A 9,384-nucleotide genomic window follows, 5' to 3' on the forward strand; every position below is an offset into this window, starting at 1 on the left:
CAGCATGCCATGCCACGGCCAAGGCAGCCCAACCAAACCCAGCAGCATGCCATGCCAAGGCCTAGGCCAGCAGCATGCCATGCCACGGCCAAGGCAGGCCAGCCAAAGCCAGCAGCATGCCATGCCAAGGCCTAGGCCACCAGCATGCCATGCCACGGCCAAGGCAGCCCAGCCAAAGCCAGCAGCATGCCATGCCAAGGCCAAGGCCAGCAGCATGCCATGCCACGGCCAAGGCAGCCCAGCCAAAGCCAGCAGCATGCCATGCCAAGGCCTAGGCCAGCAGCATGCCATGCCACGGCCAAGGCAGGCAAGCCAAAGCCAGCAGCATGCCATGCCAAGGCCAAGGCCAGCAGCATGCCATGCCACGGCCAAGGCAGCCCAGCCAAAGCCAGCAGCATGCCATGCCAAGGCCTAGGCCAGCAGCATGCCATGCCACGGCCAAGGCAGGCCAGCCAAAGCCAGCAGCATGCCATGCCAAGGCCAAGGCCAGCAGCATGCCATGCCACGGCCAAGGCAGCCCAGCCAAAGCCAGCAGCATGCCATGCCAAGGCCTAGGCCAGCAGCATGCCATGCCACGGCCAAGGCAGGCAAGCCAAAGCCAGCAGCATGCCATGCCAAGGCCATGGCCAGCAGCATGCCATGCCACGGCCAAGGCAGCCCAGCCAAAGCCAGCAGCATGCCATGCCAAGGCCAAGGCCAGCAGCATGCCATGCCACGGCCAAGGCAGCCCAGCCAAAGCCAGCAGCATGCCATGCCAAGGCCTAGGCCAGCAGCATGCCATGCCACGGCCAAGGCAGGCCAGCCAAAGCCAGCAGCATGCCATGCCAAGGCCAAGGCCAGCAGCATGCCATGCCACGGCCAAGGCAGCCCAACCAAAGCCAGCAGCATGCCATGCCAAGGCCTAGGCCAGCAGCATGCCATGCCACGGCCAAGGCAGGCCAGCCAAAGCCAGCAGCATGCCATGCCAAGGCCTAGGCCACCAGCATGCCATGCCACGGCCAAGGCAGCCCAGCCAAAGCCAGCAGCATGCCATGCCAAGGCCAAGGCCAGCAGCATGCCATGCCACGGCCAAGGCAGCCCAGCCAAAGCCAGCAGCATGCCATGCCAAGGCCTAGGCCAGCAGCATGCCATGCCACGGCCAAGGCAGGCAAGCCAAAGCCAGCAGCATGCCATGCCAAGGCCATGGCCAGCAGCATGCCATGCCATGGCCAAGGCAGCCCAGCCAAAGCCAGCAGCATGCCATGCCAAGGCCAAGGCCAGCAGCATGCCATGCCACGGCCAAGGCAGCCCAGCCAAAGCCAGCAGCATGCCAAGCCAAGGCCAAGGCCAGCAGCATGCCATGCCACGGCCAAGGCAGCCCAGCCAAAGCCAGCAGCATGCCATGCCAAGGCCTAGGCCAGCAGCATGCCATGCCACGGCCAAGGCAGGCAAGCCAAAGCCAGCAGCATGCCATGCCAAGGCCAAGGCCAGCAGCATGCCATGCCACGGCCAAGGCAGCCCAGCCAAAGCCAGCAGCATGCCATGCCAAGGCCTAGGCCAGCAGCATGCCATGCCACGGCCAAGGCAGGCCAGCCAAAGCCAGCAGCATGCCATGCCAAGGCCAAGGCCAGCAGCATGCCATGCCACGGCCAAGGCAGCCCAGCCAAAGCCAGCAGCATGCCATGCCAAGGCCTAGGCCAGCAGCATGCCATGCCACGGCCAAGGCAGGCAAGCCAAAGCCAGCAGCATGCCATGCCAAGGCCATGGCCAGCAGCATGCCATGCCACGGCCAAGGCAGCCCAGCCAAAGCCAGCAGCATGCCATGCCAAGGCCAAGGCCAGCAGCATGCCATGCCACGGCCAAGGCAGCCCAGCCAAAGCCAGCAGCATGCCATGCCAAGGCCTAGGCCAGCAGCATGCCATGTCACGGCCAAGGCAGGCCAGCCAAAGCCAGCAGCATGCCATGCCAAGGCCAAGGCCAGCAGCATGCCATGCCACGGCCAAGGCAGCCCAACCAAAGCCAGCAGCATGCCATGCCAAGGCCTAGGCCAGCAGCATGCCATGCCACGGCCAAGGCAGGCCAGCCAAAGCCAGCAGCATGCCATGCCAAGGCCTAGGCCACCAGCATGCCATGCCACGGCCAAGGCAGCCCAGCCAAAGCCAGCAGCATGCCATGCCAAGGCCAAGGCCAGCAGCATGCCATGCCACGGCCAAGGCAGCCCAGCCAAAGCCAGCAGCATGCCATGCCAAGGCCTAGGCCAGCAGCATGCCATGCCACGGCCAAGGCAGGCAAGCCAAAGCCAGCAGCATGCCATGCCAAGGCCATGGCCAGCAGCATGCCATGCCACGGCCAAGGCAGCCCAGCCAAAGCCAGCAGCATGCCATGCCAAGGCCAAGGCCAGCAGCATGCCATGCCACGGCCAAGGCAGCCCAGCCAAAGCCAGCAGCATGCCAAGCCAAGGCCAAGGCCAGCAGCATGCCATGCCACGGCCAAGGCAGCCCAGCCAAAGCCAGCAGCATGCCATGCCAAGGCCTAGGCCAGCAGCATGCCATGCCACGGCCAAGGCAGGCAAGCCAAAGCCAGCAGCATGCCATGCCAAGGCCAAGGCCAGCAGCATGCCATGCCACGGCCAAGGCAGCCCAGCCAAAGCCAGCAGCATGCCATGCCAAGGCCTAGGCCAGCAGCATGCCATGCCACGGCCAAGGCAGGCCAGCCAAAGCCAGCAGCATGCCATGCCAAGGCCAAGGCCAGCAGCATGCCATGCCACGGCTAAGGCAGCCCAGCCAAAGCCAGCAGCATGCCATGCCAAGGCCTAGGCCAGCAGCATGCCATGCCACGGCCAAGGCAGGCAAGCCAAAGCCAGCAGCATGCCATGCCAAGGCCATGGCCAGCAGCATGCCATGCCACGGCCAAGGCAGCCCAGCCAAAGCCAGCAGCATGCCATGCCAAGGCCAAGGCCAGCAGCATGCCATGCCACGGCCAAGGCAGCCCAGCCAAAGCCAGCAGCATGCCATGCCAAGGCCTAGGCCAGCAGCATGCCATGCCACGGCCAAGGCAGGCCAGCCAAAGCCAGCAGCATGCCATGCCAAGGCCAAGGCAGGCCAGCCAAAGCCAGCAGCATGCCATGCCAAGGCCAAGGCCAGCAGCATGCCATGCCACGGCCAAGGCAGCCCAACCAAAGCCAGCAGCATGCCATGCCAAGGCCTAGGCCAGCAGCATGCCATGCCACGGCCAAGGCAGGCCAGCCAAAGCCAGCAGCATGCCATGCCAAGGCCTAGGCCACCAGCATGCCATGCCACGGCCAAGGCAGCCCAGCCAAAGCCAGCAGCATGCCATGCCAAGGCCAAGGCCAGCAGCATGCCATGCCACGGCCAAGGCAGCCCAGCCAAAGCCAGCAGCATGCCATGCCAAGGCCTAGGCCAGCAGCATGCCATGCCACGGCCAAGGCAGGCAAGCCAAAGCCAGCAGCATGCCATGCCAAGGCCATGGCCAGCAGCATGCCATGCCACGGCCAAGGCAGCCCAGCCAAAGCCAGCAGCATGCCATGCCAAGGCCAAGGCCAGCAGCATGCCATGCCACGGCCAAGGCAGCCCAGCCAAAGCCAGCAGCATGCCATGCCAAGGCCTAGGCCAGCAGCATGCCATGCCACGGCCAAGGCAGGCCAGCCAAAGCCAGCAGCATGCCATGCCAAGGCCAAGGCCAGCAGCATGCCATGCCACGGCCAAGGCAGCCCAACCAAAGCCAGCAGCATGCCATGCCAAGGCCTAGGCCAGCAGCATGCCATGCCACGGCCAAGGCAGGCCAGCCAAAGCCAGCAGCATGCCATGCCAAGGCCTAGGCCACCAGCATGCCATGCCACGGCCAAGGCAGCCCAGCCAAAGCCAGCAGCATGCCATGCCAAGGCCAAGGCCAGCAGCATGCCATGCCACGGCCAAGGCAGCCCAGCCAAAGCCAGCAGCATGCCATGCCAAGGCCTAGGCCAGCAGCATGCCATGCCACGGCCAAGGCAGGCCAGCCAAAGCCAGCAGCATGCCATGCCAAGGCCTAGGCCAGCAGCATGCCATGCCACGGCCAAGGCAGCCCAGCCAAAGCCAGCAGCATGCCATATCACGGCCAAGGGCAGCAGCATGCCATGCCACGGCCAAGGCAGCCCAGCCAAAGCCAGCAGCATGCCATGCCATGGCCTAGGCCAGCAGCATGCCATGCCACGGCCAAGGCAGGCCAGCCAAAGCCAGCAGCATGCCATGCCAAGGCCAAGGCCAGCAGCATGCCATGCCACGGCCAAGGCAGGCCAGCCAAAGCCAGCAGCATGCCATGCCAAGGCCTAGGCCAGCAGCATGCCATGCCACGGCCAAGGCAGCCCAGCCAAAGCCAGCAGCATGCCATATCAAGGCCAAGGCCAGCAGCATGCCATGCCACGGCCAAGGCAGCCCAGCCAAAGCCAGCAGCATGCCATGCCATGGCCTAGGCCAGCAGCATGCCATGCCACGGCCAAGGCAGGCCAGCCAAAGCCAGCAGCATGCCATGCCAAGGCCTAGGCCAGCAGCATGCCATGCCACGGCCAAAACAGGCCAGCCAAAGCCAGCAGCATGCCATGCCAAGGCCTAGGCCAGCAGCATGCCATGCCACGGCCAAGGCAGGCCAGCCAAAGCCAGCAGCATGCCATGCCAAGGCCAAGGCCAGCAGCATGCCATGCCACGGCCAAGGCAGCCCAGCCAAAGCCAGCAGCATGCCATATCAAGGCCAAGGCCAGCAGCATGCCATGCCACGGCCAAGGCAGCCCAGCCAAAGCCAGCAGCATGCCATGCCATGCCTAGGCCAGCAGCATGCCATGCCACGGCCAAGGCAGGCCAGCCAAAGCCAGCAGCATGCCATGCCAAGGCCTAGGCCAGCAGCATGCCATGCCACGGCCAAGGCAGGCCAGCCAAAGCCAGCAGCATGCCATGCCAAGGCCAAGGCCAGCAGCATGCCATGCCAAGGCCAAGGCCAGCAGCATGCCATGCCACGGCCAAGGCTGCCAGCCAAAGCCAGCAGCATGCCATGCCAAGGCCTAGGCCAGCAGCATACCATGCCAAGGCCTAGGCCAGCAGCATGCCATGCCACGGCCAAGGCAGCCCAGCCAAAGCCAGCAGCATGCCATGCCAAGGCCTAGGCCAGCAGCATGCCATGCCACGGCCAAGGCAGCCCAGCCAAAGCCAGCAGCATGCCATGCCAAGGCCAAGGCCAGCAGCATGCCATGCCACGGCCAAGGCAGCCCAGCCAAAGCCAGCAGCATGCCATGCCAAGGCCAAGGCCAGCAGCATGCCATGCCACGGCCAAGGCAGCCCAGCCAAAGCCAGCAGCATGCCATGCCAAGGCCTAGGCCAGCAGCATGCCATGCCACGGCCAAGGCAGGCCAGCCAAAGCCAACAACATGGCATGCCAAGGCCAAGGCCAGCAGCATGCCATGCCACGGCCAAGGCAGCCCAGCCAAAGCCAGCCGCATTGCATGCCAAGGCCTAGGCCAGCAGCATGCCATGCCACGGCCAAGGCAGGCCAGCCAAAGCCAGCAGCATGCCATGCCAAGGCCAAGGCCAGCAGCATGCCATGCCACGGCCAAGGCAGCCCAACCAAAGCCAGCAGCATGCCATGCCAAGGCTTAGGCCAGCAGCATGCCATGCCACGGCCAAGGCAGGCCAGCCAAAGCCAGCAGCATGCCATGCCAAGGCCTAGGCCACCAGCATGCCATGCCACGGCCAAGGCAGCCCAGCCAAAGCCAGCAGCATGCCATGCCAAGGCCAAGGCCAGCAGCATGCCATGCCACGGCTAAGGCAGCCCAGCCAAAGCCAGCAGCATGCCATGCGAAGGCCTAGGCCAGCAGCATGCCATGCCACGGCCAACGCAGGCCAGCCAAAGCCAGCAGCATGCCATGCCAAGGCCTAGGCCAGCAGCATGCCATGCCACGGCCAAGGCAGCCCAGCCAAAGCCAGCAGCATGCCATATCAAGGCCAAGGGCAGCAGCATGCCATGCCACGGCCAAGGCAGCCCAGCCAAAGCCAGCAGCATGCCATGCCATGGCCTAGGCCAGCAGCATGCCATGCCACGGCCAAGGCAGGCCAGCCAAAGCCAGCAGCATGCCATGCCAAGGCCAAGGCAGCCCAGCCAAAGCCAGCAGCATGCCATGCCAAGGCCTAGGCCAGCAGCATGCCATGCCACGGCCAAGGCAGCCCAGCCAAAGCCAGCAGCATGCCATATCAAGGCCAAGGCCAGCAGCATGCCATGCCACGGCCAAGGCAGCCCAGCCAAAGCCAGCAGCATGCCATGCCATGCCTAGGCCAGCAGCATGCCATGCCACGGCCAAGGCAGGCCAGCCAAAGCCAGCAGCATGCCATGCCAAGGCCTAGGCCAGCAGCATGCCATGCCACGGCCAAGGCAGGCCAGCCAAAGCCAGCAGCATGCCATGCCAAGGCCAAGGCCAGCAGCATGCCATGCCACGGCCAAGGCAGGCCAGCCAAAGCCAGCAGCATGCCATGCCAAGGCCAAGGCCAGCAGCATGCCATGCCACGGCCAAGGCTGCCAGCCAAAGCCAGCAGGATGCCATGCCAAGGCCTAGGCCAGCAGCATGCCATGCCACGGCCAAGGCAGCCCAGCCAAAGCCAGCAGCATGCCATGCCAAGGCCTAGGCCAGCAGCATGCCATGCCACGGCCAAGGCAGCCCAGCCAAAGCCAGCAGCATGCCATGCCACGGCCAAGGCAGCCCAGCCAAAGCCAGCAGCATGCCATGCCAAGGCCAAGGCCAAGGCCAGCAGCATGCCATGCCACGGCCAAGGCCAAGGCCAAGGCAGCCCATCCGAAGCCAGCAACATTCCATGGCAAGGCCAACGCAGCCCAGCCAAAGCCGGCGGCATGCCATGCCAAGGCCAAGGCCAGCCGCATGTCTTGCCACGGCCTTGTCCCGCAGCGTGGCGTGCCTTGGCCTTGGGCTAGAACATCGCATGCCACGCCCTTGGCAAGCAATCCTGTCCCTCGTGTAATTGCCATTTGGTTTGGCTTTGACTTACGTATATGTTGCCCTGCGAAATGCTTGTCCCTCGGGTAATAGCCGGTTTGGTTGCCTTTGACTTGCGAACACGTTGCTAGTGCTTTCCCCAGTGGAAGCTTGTTGGGAAAAGTATGTCCCTCGGAAGTTGCCTGTTGCGTTTGTTATTTGCATTCGAGCTATCCGATGCTTGCTGGGTTTCTCTAAGAGTTTTTGCACGTTCGTCGGGCTTTTTAATTATTTATTTACTCATAAAAATTATAATAAAATAAATTAAAAATAAAAAAATAATTAAAAAAATTACTATAATTACTAGTGCCTCATCTTATAATTGTTGGAATTTTTCTAGAATTTTTTGAGTATTTTTAGTAATTTTTATTATTTTTTAAGTATTAAAATTGAAATAAATTAAAATAAAATATTCCGGTGGCCAAATATTTTTTTATAATTTTTTTTATGGTGTATTAAATTATTTCATACAACTTTCATGTTGAAAGTTTTGGCAAAAAACCATTACTTTTTAAAAAAACCCCATTATGACTCCTCGAACATGCTTGATGTTTCCTCCTGCCAGATTGAAAAGGGCTTAACAGGCTATTATAAGGGGGGGCACCTCCCTTAAGGCTGGCCAGCATGGCCAGGCCACAGGCCACGCCTATGCCTAGGCGGGCGCTTGGCACATGCCATCGCTTGGCTTGTGGCATTGGCTTGTGGCATCGAAACTACATAGCCAAGCACGGGATGCGTCGAGTGGCGGCCCGCGGCGGTGGCGGTGGCACGTTGGCCTAGGGCAGCATGCCATGCCACAGCCTTGGCCAGCAACATGGCATGCCAAAGCCTTGGCCAGCAGCATGCCATGCCCTGGCCTTGGCAAGCATGTCATGCCACGGCCTTGGCCAGCAGCATGCCATGCCACGACCTTGGCCAGCAGCATGCCATGCCCCGGCCTTGGCCAGCATGTCATGCCACGGCCTTGGCCAGCAGCATGCCATGCCACAGCCTTGGCCAGCAGCATGCCATGCCACAGCCTTGGCCAGCAACATGGCATGCCAAAGCCTTGGCCAGCAGCACGCCATGCCCCGGCCTTGGCAACCTTGCCAAGCCACGGCCATGGCCAGCAGCGTGCTATGCCCCGGCCTTGGCCAGCAGCGTGCCATGCCACGACCTTGGCCAGCAGCTTGCCATGCCCCGGCCTTGGCCAGCATGTCATGCCACGGCCTTGGCCAGCAGCATGCCATGCCACGGCCTTGGCCAGCAACATGGCATGCCGCGGCCTTGGCCGGCAGCATGCCATGCCGCGGCCTTGGCCGGCAGCATGGCAAGCCCAAGCCTTGGTCAGCAGCAGCATGCCATGCCAACGCCTTGGCCAGCAGCATGCCTTGCCACGGCCTCGGCCATCAGCATGCCTTGCCACGGCCTCGGCCATCAGCATGCCTTGCCACGGCCTTGTCCAGCAGCATGGCATGCCCGGCCTTGGCCAGCAGCATGTCATGCCACGGCCTTGGCAAGCATGCCAAGCCACGGCCTTGGCAAGCATGCCAAGCCACGGCCTTGGCAAGCATGCCATGTCCCTCGGGTAATTGTACAAGTTGCCTTGCGAAATGCATGTCCCTCGGTTAAATTGCCATTTGGTTGGCTTTGGCGTGCGAACGAGTTGCCTGTGCTTTCCTTGTGGAAGCTTGTTGCGAGAAGTATGTCCCTCGAAAGTTGCCTGTTGCGTTTGTTATTTGCATTCGCGCTAACCGGTGCTTGCTCGGCCTCTCTAAATGTTTTCGCGCGTTCGTCGGGCTTCTTGGTCCTTCGGGGGGTGATTCGTTTTGGGGGGCTGGTGCACAGTGTACGTCGTGGCGCGTGAGTTGTGTTCGGTTTGTGCGAGTTGGACGGATCCCTGCCTGTGCAGCGAACTCCACTGGTGCATTCCTCCATGTCCCTCGGGTTGTCTTCGACTCGCCTTCGGGTTGCTTGCGCTTCCCTAGTGGAAGGTGCCTTGCGAAAAGCGTGTCCCTCGGGTAATTGCCATTTGGTTGGCTTTGACGTTCGAACGAGTTGCCTATGCTTTCCTAGTGGAAGCTTGTTGCGAAAAGTATGTCCCTCGAAATTTGCCTGTTGCGTTTGTTATTTGCATTCGCGCTAACCGGTGCTTGCTCGGCCTCTCTAAATGTTTTCGCGCGTTCGTCGGGCTTCTTAGTCCTTCGGGGGGTGATTCGTTTTGGGGGGCTGGTGCACAGTGTACGTCGTGGCGCGTGAGTTGTGTTCGGTTTGTGCGAGTTGGACGGATCCCTGCATGTGCAGCGAACTCCACTGGTGCATTCCTCCATGTCCCTCGGGTTGTCTTCGACTCGCCTTCGGGTTGCCTGCGCTTCCCTAGTGGAAGGTGCCTTGCGAAA

Source organism: Camellia sinensis, unplaced genomic scaffold (genome assembly GCF_055761805.1).
Source record: "Camellia sinensis isolate YWXY unplaced genomic scaffold, ASM5576180v1 Unanchor6, whole genome shotgun sequence".
In the NCBI taxonomy this organism is placed as follows: Eukaryota; Viridiplantae; Streptophyta; class Magnoliopsida; order Ericales; family Theaceae; genus Camellia; species Camellia sinensis.